This window comes from Peromyscus maniculatus, chromosome 10, assembly GCF_049852395.1.
Source record: "Peromyscus maniculatus bairdii isolate BWxNUB_F1_BW_parent chromosome 10, HU_Pman_BW_mat_3.1, whole genome shotgun sequence".
Classification (NCBI taxonomy): domain Eukaryota; kingdom Metazoa; phylum Chordata; class Mammalia; order Rodentia; family Cricetidae; genus Peromyscus; species Peromyscus maniculatus.
This window is the reverse complement of record NC_134861.1, coordinates 64,228,617-64,242,540: the sequence shown is the minus strand read 5'-3', so window position 1 is coordinate 64,242,540 and position 13,924 is coordinate 64,228,617. Positions and strand designations below refer to the sequence as shown.

Sequence of the window (13,924 nt, the reverse complement as noted above, 5' to 3'; positions counted from 1 at the left end):
ACAGCCAACTCATGCAACGAGCCCAGGACCTGGCACCAATGCACAGCTGCCTCCCAAACAGATCAAGCCAAATGACTGTCTCACCCGTTCAGGGGGCCTGATCCAGTTGGGGGCCCCTCAGCCTTTGGTTCATAGATCCTGTGCTTCCATTCATTTGGTTACATTCTGCTTAGAAGTTTTAACACCAAGCAAACCTGTCACACCTGTGAGATGGAGGGCATGGACTGGTAACTGTTGTTAAAAATTTAGTGTTGCAAGTGAAAGGTAAGTCTGAGTTCCCTGTCTTAACTCTTCAAACATTGCAAGTCTGTGTTTTCCCTATGCTTTCACTATTCCTTTCATCTCTATGGCAAATTTTGATACGTGTGTGTGTGTGTGTGTGTGTGTGTGTGTGTGTGTGTATGTGTGTGTGTGTGTAATAAAATATTATACACAGTAATCCCATAACAAATGTATCCATCAGCTACTAAGATATGCTACTTTCTACCTTTCCAGTCCTTCTCTTAAAGCTCCACTTTCATTAGGGATGCTAGTACTTTTCAGTATATTACAGGAAGTACTTTCAAAAGCACAGTGTAATCGCTTCTCGGCCTTTTGGCTAAGATCAAGTGTAGTATCAAAAGCACAGTGTAAGAGTTTGTCTAATCATTTTAGCAGCTGATAATAATCTCTTAACTACCCACACAATCCAGTCTCTAAGACAAAGGTATGCATTTCAGACTTACTTATCTATTTATTTATTTGCTTTTATGTGTATATGCCTCAGTGTGTGTGCTTGTTTATATGCACACATGTGTATGGATGCCTGCTGAGGCCAGAAGTGAGTGTAAGATACACTGGAGCGGGAGCTATAGGTGGTTGTGAGCTTCTGTAGCACGAATTGTTAGAAGGTCTTATTAATAAAAACAAACCAGGGAGCCAGATATTTGGGTGAACACTGAAAACTCAGAGAAACAGAACAAGCCACAGCCAACCTCACCTCGCCAATTCCTCAGCTGATCCTGTTTCCTCAAACTGGAATACTCTGAGTCCTCATCCAGAATGGATCTCAGCTGAACTGCTGCTAGTTCCTGGTCCTCATGCCTTATATACCTTTCTGCTTCCTGCCATCACCTCCCTGGATTAAAGGCATGTATCTTTCCCAAGCAAGACATGAGATCTCAAGTGCTGGGATTAAAGGTGTGTGTCACCATGCCTGGCTCTATTTACAGTGTGACCGTAAACTCACAGCCATCCAAATGGATCTCTGACTCTGGAATGCTAGGATTAACAGTGTGTACTACCACTGCCTAACATATATGTTTAATACAGTGACTATTCTGTTCTCTGACCCCCAGATAAATTTATTGGGGTGTACAACATATCAACTACAAGCTTCCTGATATGATTGTTATGAAGTGAATCCACCTCAGTCCTCTGCAAGAGGAATAAGTGCTCTTAACAGTTGAGTCTTCTGTCCAGCCTCTATTTGGGAATTTTTAAGTGAAATCACACTCTTCCAGATATTACAATTGCATCAGTTATAATAGGAAATAACACATGCTATGAAAAGAAAATCAAGGAGCTTAATTTTACAAAGTCTTATAAGTCATCCATTATCCATTTTCATTATTAGATTTTGGAAATCTCAACATAGCTCAAACACAGCAGATCACACACAGGACAGAGACCATGTTAAATTTGTTCGGTTGCTATGATAGAGGCAAAGACAGAGTTTCAGAAATTGAACAATTAAATGCTTCTCACATGCAAATGTTTCCACACATTCAATTTAACAAGGTACACAGACCTGTAGAAACATGAATAACCATGATAATCAATCATATCATACTCCTAGACAGAGAAAAATCAGAAATATTCACTGAACAGCATTGATAAATACCAAATATACTTCTCATAAATCTCATAAACCCCACAAGGTAGGCATTTATTTAATGATTTTGATGGTGGGGAATCAAGGCAAAATGAGGTCGAGTGACCTCCTTGATGCCTAGCTGAGTTCAGAGTAGAAAAAGTAGAGCCTACCATTAAGCTAGCCATTTTAGCTCTTACATGGCAGTGCCTCACAATGGTGACAGCAAGAGGGAAAGGTATCAGAAACTGTGCTCAGCTATAAGAGGCAGCTCAGTGGTACAGTATATGTTCAGGATGTGCAGAAGTCTAGGTTCATCCCTAGCATAAAGAAAGGTAAAGAGAAATGTACAAGAAAAGAAAGAAATTCAAGTAGTGAGTACATTATTACTCCATAATGCTGCCTGTTAGTTTGCTAAGGTTGCAAACTCCGTTGATAAGGATTCCAAAGGATTATCTTGAGAAACCTATTTGCTCCTAGTCCTACTCCTTCTCAATAGCTTTCAGGATATTTAACTTATGCCTCTGCTTTCTGAGTTTTAGTAATGAGCCAAAAATGAGAACCAAGAGCTGCACTCTTGAATGTAATCAGGTTTCCTGCTCTCACATCTACTTCCAGTGAAGTGTTTCAATTGCTATATAGTTCATACCTTTAATTCAAATTACATGCTTTATAGGCAACATTTTGTCCTTCCTGTTATAGTCTTTGAATTGCATGTTTAAGGAAATCAGAGGGTCTTCTCTTGAATTAATTATTATGCTAAAAAAACACTAAGGATGTGACGAAATTGAACCTGAAGGATGAAAAAAATGTCATATAAAAACATGATGAAGTTGTGTATAAATCCTAGATATGATTTTAGTATAAATTCAATGTGACAAAAATTTCTTCAAGAAATGATTGGTCAGCCAGTGATTGGTATCAATATTTCTCTAAACACACACACACACGCACACGCACACGCACACGCACAGGCACACGCACACGCACACAAAAACTTTATTTGTGAGCTTACATTAACTTTAAGTTTTTATTCTTTGTCTACATATTTTAAAAGACTTATTTGGTGCTAGATAATATACAATTAAAATTAATTCTCACCATATTCATATTTATCTTTCCCATTGAATCTACTCGTTAAATGTTGATGTGCCAAATTTCTTGAGCTTTTCAAAAATCTGTCATAAAAAGTTGATTTAAAACCATAGGCAAAGTGTAACCAAAATCTGTCTAGATGGATAGTGTGTAATTTCTGCACAGGACTCTGTTTAATAAATACATCACTGTATATGCTAGGAATCTTGCTCCAATAAAGGAACATAAAGATTTAAAAAAAAAAAAAGCAACAGCTGCATTGATTTAATCCATTGAGGAGAGTGTCCCATTCACTGCCATGAACATTTCAAAATCCCCAAACAGTGGCATTTGGTGTACAGAAAGCTGACTCTCAGGATCTCTTTCTTTTTTTAAGGCAACAAAAGCAACAACCGAAAAGCATCTTTCAGTATAGAGTAGTTGCTGCAGGCATGGTGTGAAGCAATTCCTACCAAAGACACAGGAATGCTCAAAATTGGATATTGTGTTCATTGTCTGGAGAGCCAAACTCCATAACCATGTTCTAAAACTAAATTTCAAAGAATAGTAATACTGAAAAATAATGTGAAATTTGTTATTTACTTTGTGATGAATCTGAAAACCACCATTTTAAAACTTCCATAGTGACTACATGGTTAAATAGAAATCAGAAATCAAAGCTGGGTTCCTATGTCTAAATCTGCTTTACAGGGTGACCTTAAATAGAAAAGAATTGACATGGGCTCTTCTTTATGAAGATGTGAATCCTTAACCAATCTACCTGTAGGATTAATGAACAGTACTAGAGAATGTTGCCCATAAAACAACGATAAGTCCTATTTTATTCACTTTTGTGTGTGTGTGTGTGTGTGTGTGTGTGTGTGTGTGTGTGTGTGTGTGACGCATAACATAATGGTAGTCCAAAACCGAAATTAATAGAATTGAGAAGATAAGTAATTAACTTTAGTCAAAATACAGCTTACAAACAAGTGAAAACATGAGGCTCAAATGAACTAATTTAGCATGTGTAGACTGTATTCCAATAATTGATGAGATATTAAGTGAAATGGATTATTTTGGAGAAGATCTCTAAGTGATAGTGTAAAGTAAGAAACAATGCTTCCTAATGTTTCAAAACACAAGAAAACAGCCAACCTGATCATTACTTCCTTTACCAGCCAGAAATCCAAAAGCTAACATTTAACTATATATTTATTGATCTCTATAAGACAATACACCCCAAATTTTAAGAGCACCATCATGCTTCTAGAGCACTTAATGCCTTTGGCAAAGTAAAATGACAAAATATCAACCTGAAGGACATTGTGTATCCCTTAAATTTCAAATGATGATATGCATAATAAAGAATAAACAAAGACTGAGGTTTGAGTCTTGAAAGTCTTACTAAGACTGAGTTGAAAGCCTTTCTACAAAGCCTAGACCATCACATGTTGGCCTTGCATCATAAAACCATTCCTCTTTGCAGAAGGAGACAAGCAACATATGGTCAAATGACCTTGGACCTTGACAAAGTAAGAAGATGTAGAAGATGTCTCTGTAGAATTTCCAATGACAAAACAATATGTACAAAGATTTGAGACCAGGATCCATAAGATCTGTGTGGCTGAAACATACTTAAAAATTAGTTTCATCTTATAAGCCTTAGAAAAATGATAAAAGTTTTGTCCAGTGGTAACCATTCTAAAATAAATCTGTAAATAATATCTACAGGAAGATGTTTCAAATAATGAGTTCATAGGTTTTAAAATCCAAATAGCATAATAATCCCATATAATAATAATAATAATAATAATAATAATAATAAGCAGAATGAGACAAGTGATGAATGTAGATAATATGGTGAAAAACCAATTCCACACAACCATATTCAATATATTTGAGAAAAATATCAGGGGGAAACAAAAAAAATGAACTCTTATCAACATTATAGACATAACTGATGGTAGATATAATATTAATTTCAAATAAAAAATAGGTAATGCATGAGTGATAAAATTCAAAGGCAAATTCATCACAACAGATGATAGATTTCAAGAAAGTTACATACAGTATAGCACAGATAGACAAGGAAAAGAAATGAAGGCCCTGAGTGAGTAGTTCAAAAGCATGGAAGACAGAATGAGTGATTATGATGGCAAATCAAAGCTATTTCCTTCTGAGATAAAGTAACTTTAAACATATATAACAACTGTTAGTTTTCTGATAATTAATGAAAGGCCTCAAACTATCTCATAGTAAAATTATTCAGATATTAGCAACCAATCAGCCTGAGTACTTCCTGAATGAATTTTACATAAGTTAGCAAAGGGGCAGGAAGAGGTGTTCCAATGATCATCTTCCCGATAATGATAGACAGATAACAGAAAATGTGATGCTCTGGTTTTCTTTTTCACAGCTTGAGTCAAGTTTTAAAACCTATATATAATTAGTCTCTAGTAAAACTTGGCATAGAATATATCATGTATAGTATATATTTAGAGGAAAACATCTCCCAAACATCCATGAATATGCAAGTTAATATATCAGGTCACCAGTGGTAAGGAGTTTACTCAGGGTTGAGGCAATAATTCAATGATTAAGAGTGTTTGGTTTACAAGTGATAACCTAAATTAAAATAGTAGCCATGTAGAAAGGTGGATATGTTATGGGCATATCTGTAATCCTGGTGTTACAGAGAGCAGAAATATTAGGATGAATGGAAAGTGGTAGATGCCAGCCTAGCTCCAGATTCAAAAAATGAAAAGGGAGAGAGTAATAGAGCAGAACACCTATCATCTCTCTCTGCCCTCTGCTTGAAAATGGAAGAGCACACTTGGGAGCATAGGCACAGGTGAGCACTTGCACGCGCGTGCGCACACACACACACACACACTATGTACATCATATATAGACACAAATAAAAAAGATGTTAAATTAATATATTAAACAGAATTTCAGGCCGTTTTACTTCCTTTTTCAGAAGCCTCACTTAATTTATTTGTGAGAGTTGAAAGTATTGGACAGCTTTGCTGTTCTTGAATGATTATTCAATCCATTTTGTGTGAATGAAGATTCATTTTGATAAGCAAATTAAGATAATTAAAAATTCTGACATTTCTTTAAATATGAAACTAAAACTAGCCCTAGAGTCATGTTAGAGATCTCTCCTTACTGTCCTTAATTTGTGATAGTAAATTACTATAGAGAGAATCCTCATTAACTTTTTAAATGAGCTCTGACAAGCTGGCCCATTGAAAACAGCAGTCCCAGTACATACTCTCTATGGATTAAACAAAGGCAGAATCATCATAGAATTTGATATTTATGCCACTAAATCATGTGTCACAGAATAGACAGTTTATGTTTATAGAACAATGATGAAATTATTTTTCTTTTCATATGTAAGATCCATTAGATTATAGCAGAATCTTTATATTTTGGCACTAACTGATTGACTCTGTCAAGAGGCTAGAATAATATAACTCTGTACATGTACCAAATATCTTGCTCATTCACTTACTGTTTGATATAATTGTTGATTTGTTGATTTTTTTGTGAACAAATCCAGGACAATAGGTTATTATAAGATACTAAAAGATACTTGGAGTTGATTTTTTTTAAAGGACACGTCATTGACAGAGTTCATGCTAAACAATGGTCAAGTTTGATGTGTGGTTTGTAGATTTATGACTTAAATTTGAATGATTTATGGGGAGTTTGATGATGGCACCTGAGTTAGAAGCATATTTCAATGACTGAGTAGGAGATCATGAAGGTTTGACCCTGAGCCATGACTGAGTTACCAAAATTATATAGGAAGAATTCTTGGTATAGGAAGATGCAGATGGCACACTATCAGGTAGATGATTGATTAAATATGGAAGTGTAATGTGAGGCAGAGTTGGAAATCAGAATGTTTGCTGCTGTTTAGGAATGGTGGATGTGTACTCCTATCAACTGAGTTACAGAACAAAGGGGGAAGAATATGCAGAGGGAATAACCACAAATAGAATCATTCTTCCTGTTTTGCTATTTATCAAGGCTTTTTAGAAATATCTCTGTACTTCACAAGAAAAACGTCCAGGGAAACTAACACTAAAATCTACACCCACCTTGCATATATTTCACAATTGTGTGGGCTTGCCCTTTCTGAGTCATTTGCTTGCCTCTGGCAGGTGTTCACTGCCCTGGAGATGTTGGGACCTGCAAGAGGGAGCCTATAAGTGAGGTGGACTAAAGCCTCATGCAATGACAATTTTATTCAGAGCCAGACAATTTACACTCTGTGGGTTTAGAGGAGTCACATGAGTAAAGTGTACAATCACAAGAGTGCAAGCCACACATAGCAAACAAGTCCATGTGACAGATATGGCAGAAACATGTTTTGTTCATAGAGGCATACCCAGTTGTAATGAATAATATGAAGTAAACTCATTCCTCTCTACTACAGGTGGGAAGGGCATGAAAGCATAATTCATAAACTGAGGTCACAAGACTCTTGTCTTGTGGAGTTTTCTCACAAGCACTCAGAAATCTCCTCACAGGGCTCCATTCTTGGTCTGTGTCCCTATTGGTCGGACTGATAGGTTTGGGCCACCATTTTCTTATTTCTATAAGCCTCTGGTTATCCCTCACTTGGCCATCAAGACAATAATAATCTTGAAATGTTTAAGTTATCATTTTGTTTCAATTATAGATGACACATTACATTTTATGGCTAGAAATAAAATAAGTGTAGAAGGAATGCCTCTGGAATCTTTCATGGTGAATTACAAAGTTGGAATTAATATAAGAAAAGAAATAATGAAAAAAAGATACTTTCAATTCAGTAACATTTAGTTTCAAAAGATTGTATCTTAAATTTTCAAAGTGCTTGGGAATCTTTAGCACATTCAAAGAGAGTATTAAAAATCAATTTTGAACTTAATGAAATTGAACTGGAAAATAACAGGGAATTAAGGTTTCTGTGCTCAGAGAAATCATTACATGCAGATTATAAGTTCTTACTGTGGAGTTCTCAGGCACAGTAGGTTGCTGAGCTATAGCTCTGAGAAGTCTTAACTTCAGGCTTACAAGTGTAAAGCCATACTGTTGAATGACATCACCTAAGAGCTATATCATCATTCTTCATTGAATATAAAACAAGGAATGAATGTAATCTAGTATTTTCAAAGTTATTTTATTTCCTTCCATTCAAAAGGAAGTTTCTATTTACGAAATCGGGTGTTTTACTATATTTAAGAATCCAATTCCAAGATAGGTAAAGTTTGCAATTCTTTCTTTTTGCATCTACTAAATGGTTTAGCAATATGAGCAATGTGTGATAATTTGGACCATGTAGATAGCGTTTCCATGTGGAATAAAATGGCATTCTTAGTCAAATATTTGCTGAAGTCCTGTTTGGTGTCAAGCCATTGAATTTGATGCAATAAATTTCTCTGCATAGTTAATAAAGCCAATGAAGGCAAATGCGACATCTGATGAGGAAGGCAATGAGGTGGGAATGGGGGCTTAGCTCTAGGTGAATAAAAGCAAAGACTTATGGGGATGTCATTAAGCATTTTTATGTAGAAATCTGTTGTAATCTCTGTCACCAATTATCTTATCTGAGTTCATAGAACATATAATAAGTACAAATATTGTTACCAAACATCAGATACATTATGAGAACATGACTTGATTATATTTACTTGATCATTTCATTCAGTTAAACCAATTAAGCCTTACTGGCTCCTTGAATGTTTTGCTTTTTCTAGGCCTTGGTAAGGTAATAATGAACAAACCAAGAAAATACTTGCTTAATTACTGCCCATTAAGTTTTCTAAACATACATCATCTAGTTCTCTTTAGTGCTGTAGGTTACTACCATGATATCCATGAGACACTCAGACAAATTTTGAGCATGTAAATACAATAACAGATCTCTGCTCCTTTATATCCATTCTTGGTTATATAATTTCTACTACTATGGGTTACTCAGAGCAAAACTGAAAGGCATGCCAATGGAGGAGACACCCAAGAGAGTTGTTGGTTGTTTGCATAATGGAAGTCCAAAAGAGTCCACTGAAAATGAATACAATTTAGAGAATGATACCCAGAGATTGATTGGTCATCCTCCCCCACCTCTCACCACACTGGAGGTATTGATTAATATAGAGACCCACAGCTGGTTAAGGTGCAGAGAATAAGGAACTTTGGCATGCTAAGCCCGAAATGGAACATTTATGTATACTGTACCCCTCCCACAAGACTAGAATAATGGCAGATGAAGGGACAAAAAAGTCAGAGGTAATAGATGACTACAGAGCATTGTATTTTCTGGACACAGAAGGATAGCTGTACATAAGAATTAGCAGCAGTTGTGATAGCATGCACAAAATCTGTGCAAGCACAACAAGATAAAATCTCATCGTGGATATAACAATTGGACATGTAATCCCACCTACAGCCAACAAGTTCTTGATAATTGATCGCTTCTGGGAAAAGGAGAGTCAGTTTTCTCCACAAAGTATTGGACCAGGTAAATCAACTGTGCTCCAGTGGACAACCAATTGATGTGTTTGAAAACAAGTAAGAGGACACGAAGTTGGGAAGGACTGCTATGGTAGTTTAAATGGGAAATGCTACCCATAATCTCAGGTATTTGATTACTTGATCCCAATTTGGTGGTGCTATTTAGAAAAGTTTAGGAGGTGTGGCCTTGCCAGAGAAATGAAAGAGGAACAGTAGAGATTGAAGGTATAGCCTACTTCCCGTTCTCTTCTTCTGCCTCATGCTGGTGGTTCAAGACATGAGCTTACCACTTCTCTCACCATGAATGCAACTTACTGCCATGCTGTCCCAACCATTAGAGTCTCTAACCCTCTGGAACTGTAATCCAAAATAAACTTGTTCTGCTATAAATTGCCTCAATCAGTGTTTCATCACCTTAACAGAAAAAATAACCAATATAGTAGGAAAGATGGATTGGCTCTGGGGTGACTTGGGAGAGAGGAATGAAAATCACCAAAACATTTTGTAAAAAATCTCAAAGGAATATATATATATATATATATATATATATATATATATATATGTATGTATAAGCAAAAAAAGATAAAAAAAATATGAAAAAAATTGTTGGTACTAAAGTATAAATTACTGAACCCTGATTTGACCTCTCATGAAATATGAAATGTTTCCAATAGACAAATAGTATATAATGGAAAACCTGGCCTAATGTGATGCTATTATCAAGTAGAGAAGTGTGTAAACTTTAAGGATATTTAAAAAATATAAATTGTTGTGCAAATGTAATTAATTAATCTAGTTTGCCTAGAACTGAGGGACTTCCTGGCAAGGGAGATCCCATGTCAGTTTAAGGACTATCAAATTACTCATACATTTTTATTTTTCAAATTTCACTATTAACTAGTATCATTAAATAAAATGAAAATGAGAGAAATGTATATGAAATAGAAAGCAAGTATGTCAGTTTCAATACACTAATTTCAAGAGGTGTGTGAAATAGACGTTGGTGTTGAGCAGTAGGAAGTTGATATATGGCATTGGCTTTCACATAGTAATAGCACATTACAGATAAGTTCTAGGAAATTACCAGACTGTTTATGTCCACCTTCCAAGAATGGCAAAGAAGATACATATTTTTATGTTCAATGGCTTCTTACAGTGACAAAAAAGGAAGAAAGTTAGGAAGGAAGAAACACACACCATAGGAAACTACAGGGTTGCATGAAGAAATTATGGAATCATGGAGGACATGATGCATTTAGGTTGGGTATTTCCAGAAAAACAAGTTATTCCTATGACTGATTTCCTAATACAGTTTGGTACCTCCAAAATCCAAGTAAAAATTATTTGTCATTTTAAAAGTATCAATATTGGGACTTTGGGAATGGAGCAGGTTACAGGAGTTCTACTGTTAGGTGTGGGATTGATGCAATTATATAATGACAAGACTGACCCCCTTTGCTTCATTTCCCAATCTACTTTTCACTGTGGGAAAACTAAGCACTCATCTGTAGAGGACACAGTGTTCATTGAAGCAGCCATATTAGAATCAAAATTGTAGAGTTGGTCATTATCTTTCTGTTTAAGCACCCTCCTTTAAAACAATGACCCCCAAAAATTGTTTATTGTAGCATAAACAGATTTGCACAGTATCATAGTGATTTGTATATGTTAAATTGTAGGAATATAGTGGGGTTATAAATGTAAAACAGATACTCTTATTTGCTTCACAAAGCAAATTTGGTTCTTTTGAAGTTAGTCAATAGTCTAGCTTTTGTTTATATTCAAACATGACAATTTTTTGGGTCACTCTATCAGTCACAGAGTGAACTTGTTTGAAACTGCAATGTTATGGAAATTTTTATGTTAAGTAGAAAAAACACTGTGATTTTTAAAACAGGACAGATCAATGGTATCTAATTTTCTCTCCTTTCCTAAAACTAAGCCAAAAGTTAAGAACGATTGCTGTGGAAGTGTTCTCCACATTTGACAGAGCCACGCCATTCATGAACTCATGACATCTGTGGGACAGCAGTGACTGCCTACATAAAACCCAGGCAGTTAAAATTTCAGCAAGGCTGGGGAAGGGGCTAATGAAATTCCACCAACATCTAAGATCTGTTGGGCATGAATGGCTGCTGATAGAAGGAGAATCAAATTTTTCAGGGGTGAGATGTTTGCTAGACTGAACATGTCCCAAGCAGATGGCTCCATATTTCTGTTCATACATAAAGCTCTAACTGGACCCAGTAGACGACTGCCACACAAGAGCAAGGAGACTGGAAAAGTAAAACAGAATTTCAAAATATTATTAAGGACCCAAATAAAATCAATATTATCCATTCAGAATTTTGTAGATTTTAAGTTTGTACCATCCTTCTGTAAACTCAGAAGTACATAACCTCATAAATTAAACACATTTGGTTCTCATTTTCCTCTTTACTTTTAATGACGATTTCCTATCCCCAGGTAAATTTGAGATAGCTCTACAAAGTTACATATTGCTATCAGTTAGGCAGGTTGAAGACCCTATCCAAAGCTCTCATATCTCTGGATATCTGCCTTAAACAAGTTAATCTATAGTTTAATGTCCTCATCAGTAATATGAAAATAATGTCTCACAGTGTGTTTGTTAGAAATGAGTTAACATACACAAATTTTCTTAGTACACTCTGTGGTGATTTGAAGAAGAATGGCCACCAGGAGTTATATGTTTGAATACTTGATTCTCAGTTCCTGGAAAGAAGTTGGCTATGTGACTTGTTGGAGGAGATGGGTCACTGGGGGTGGGCTTTGAGGCTTCAAAAGACTCTTGCCAATCCCAGTGTGTGTCTCCCTCTTTACCTCACGGTTATGGATCAAAACGTGACAGCTCAGCTGCCTCTTACCAGGCCTTAGTTCCACAACATAAACCCTAGCCCTCTGGAACTGTAATCCCAACTAAATTCATTCTTCCTTAAGTTGCGTTGGTCATACTGTTTTATCACGGCAATATAAAAGTAATTAACATATACAGGAAGTATGTTCTATTTTATGTTTTCAAGTAATCTGTGCTGCCTTTTGTAATAATAGAATAAATAGTCTGTGCTTCAAAGAATTCCTCTTAGTCAAGGAAAAAAGAAATGTATCTCTTGCAAGTGGTTTCGAAACTCTTGAAATTTCTTAAGTGATGAGTGTGTTTGTTATTCAAAGTTCAGTCTGATAAAATGACTTAAAGCACTGCCAGCCACCTTTGACAGTCTTGAGTGGAGAATAGCCTTGAAAAAAGGCCAACCATGTTATTACAAAGCATGAATGCTGAACCAAAACATATTAGCCTGAGCACTTCTTAAGAAGAGAAGAGTCCTGGAGATTGAGTTCATGGGTATGGATTATGATTCAGTTAATCAACCATGCCTATATGATGAGGACTTCATATATCTTCAGATGTTGACATTTGAGCAGGTTTTTTTGCTTAGCAAATACCCTATTTATACATAACCACCCCAATAGTGGGACAACACTAAGTCCCTGAGGACATGAAAGCATTGTATTTTAAAGTTGACATTTTATTCCACCCAATGTATCTCTGTTGTTTCTTTTAATTTTTATACCCTGATTAATTGAATGTAGATGACCAGGTCTCTAGTATTTTCTTGTATTCTGCCCGTTGTTCTAGTAACTGTGGAACAGGTGGTGATTGTGAGGGGCCCCTAATTTGTACTCTAATTAGAAGTAAAGGTAGCCCTGAATGATCCAGCAGGTGGTTCAACTTGAGTGAGACTCAGCCACGGAATACTTGTCAGTTTATGAGGCCATCAGTTTACCTTTGAATCTGAACGAAACTTTAAAAAAAATTGTCAGCCAATATGTGCTAATTTTCTTTCTATATAATAATACCTAACTTTTAGCTGATGCTATTATTTGTGCTGTTGTCTATATTAACCTTTTAAGATCCATATAGTCTTTTGTCTACCCAACCAAAAAGACTGAGTAGTAAATTTACTCCTGTGTTAAGAGAACATTGATTGCTCTTGTTTGCTGTGTTTTCCTCGTTCCCTAAGTTTAGCTACTCTTTTTTTCTTCCTTTTTCTAATTCTCCCTCTGTCAGTGTTTTGTTTTGTTTTTATGAAAGGGAAGCAGAACCCAAGGATTCTTAATAATATGGCTTCCTAAAAGTTTAGCTACTCTTAATTTAACAGTTTAATTCTCGGTCTTTTCCCGCTTTTATTCTTGCATAAGGAAATTCTGCATCTTGGAGAAGTATAGCCTTTAAAAACTGGAGGGCAGACCATAATTCTCTGGTCAAGAATTTTAATCGTCTCATGTGTAATTCAGTACCACATTCTCATTCCTCAGATGAGCCTGTTGTCTTTGGGATTCTCAACCTCCCTGCCACTTTCCACCACATACATCATTCTAGCTATCTAGTCTTCTTTTCACTTGAACATCTCTCTTAACTTCTTACTGAATACCTGTGTAGCTACTATACCTCCTGCCTAAAACACA

The 13,924-nt window shown here is 35.9% G+C and overlaps 1 pseudogene; it reads left to right on the top strand.

Annotated features, from left to right (window-relative positions):
• Positions 1 to 578: 578 nt before the first annotated feature.
• LOC143267701 (U2 spliceosomal RNA) lies at positions 579 to 673 on the top strand (annotated as a pseudogene).
• Positions 674 to 13,924: the final 13,251 nt, after the last annotated feature.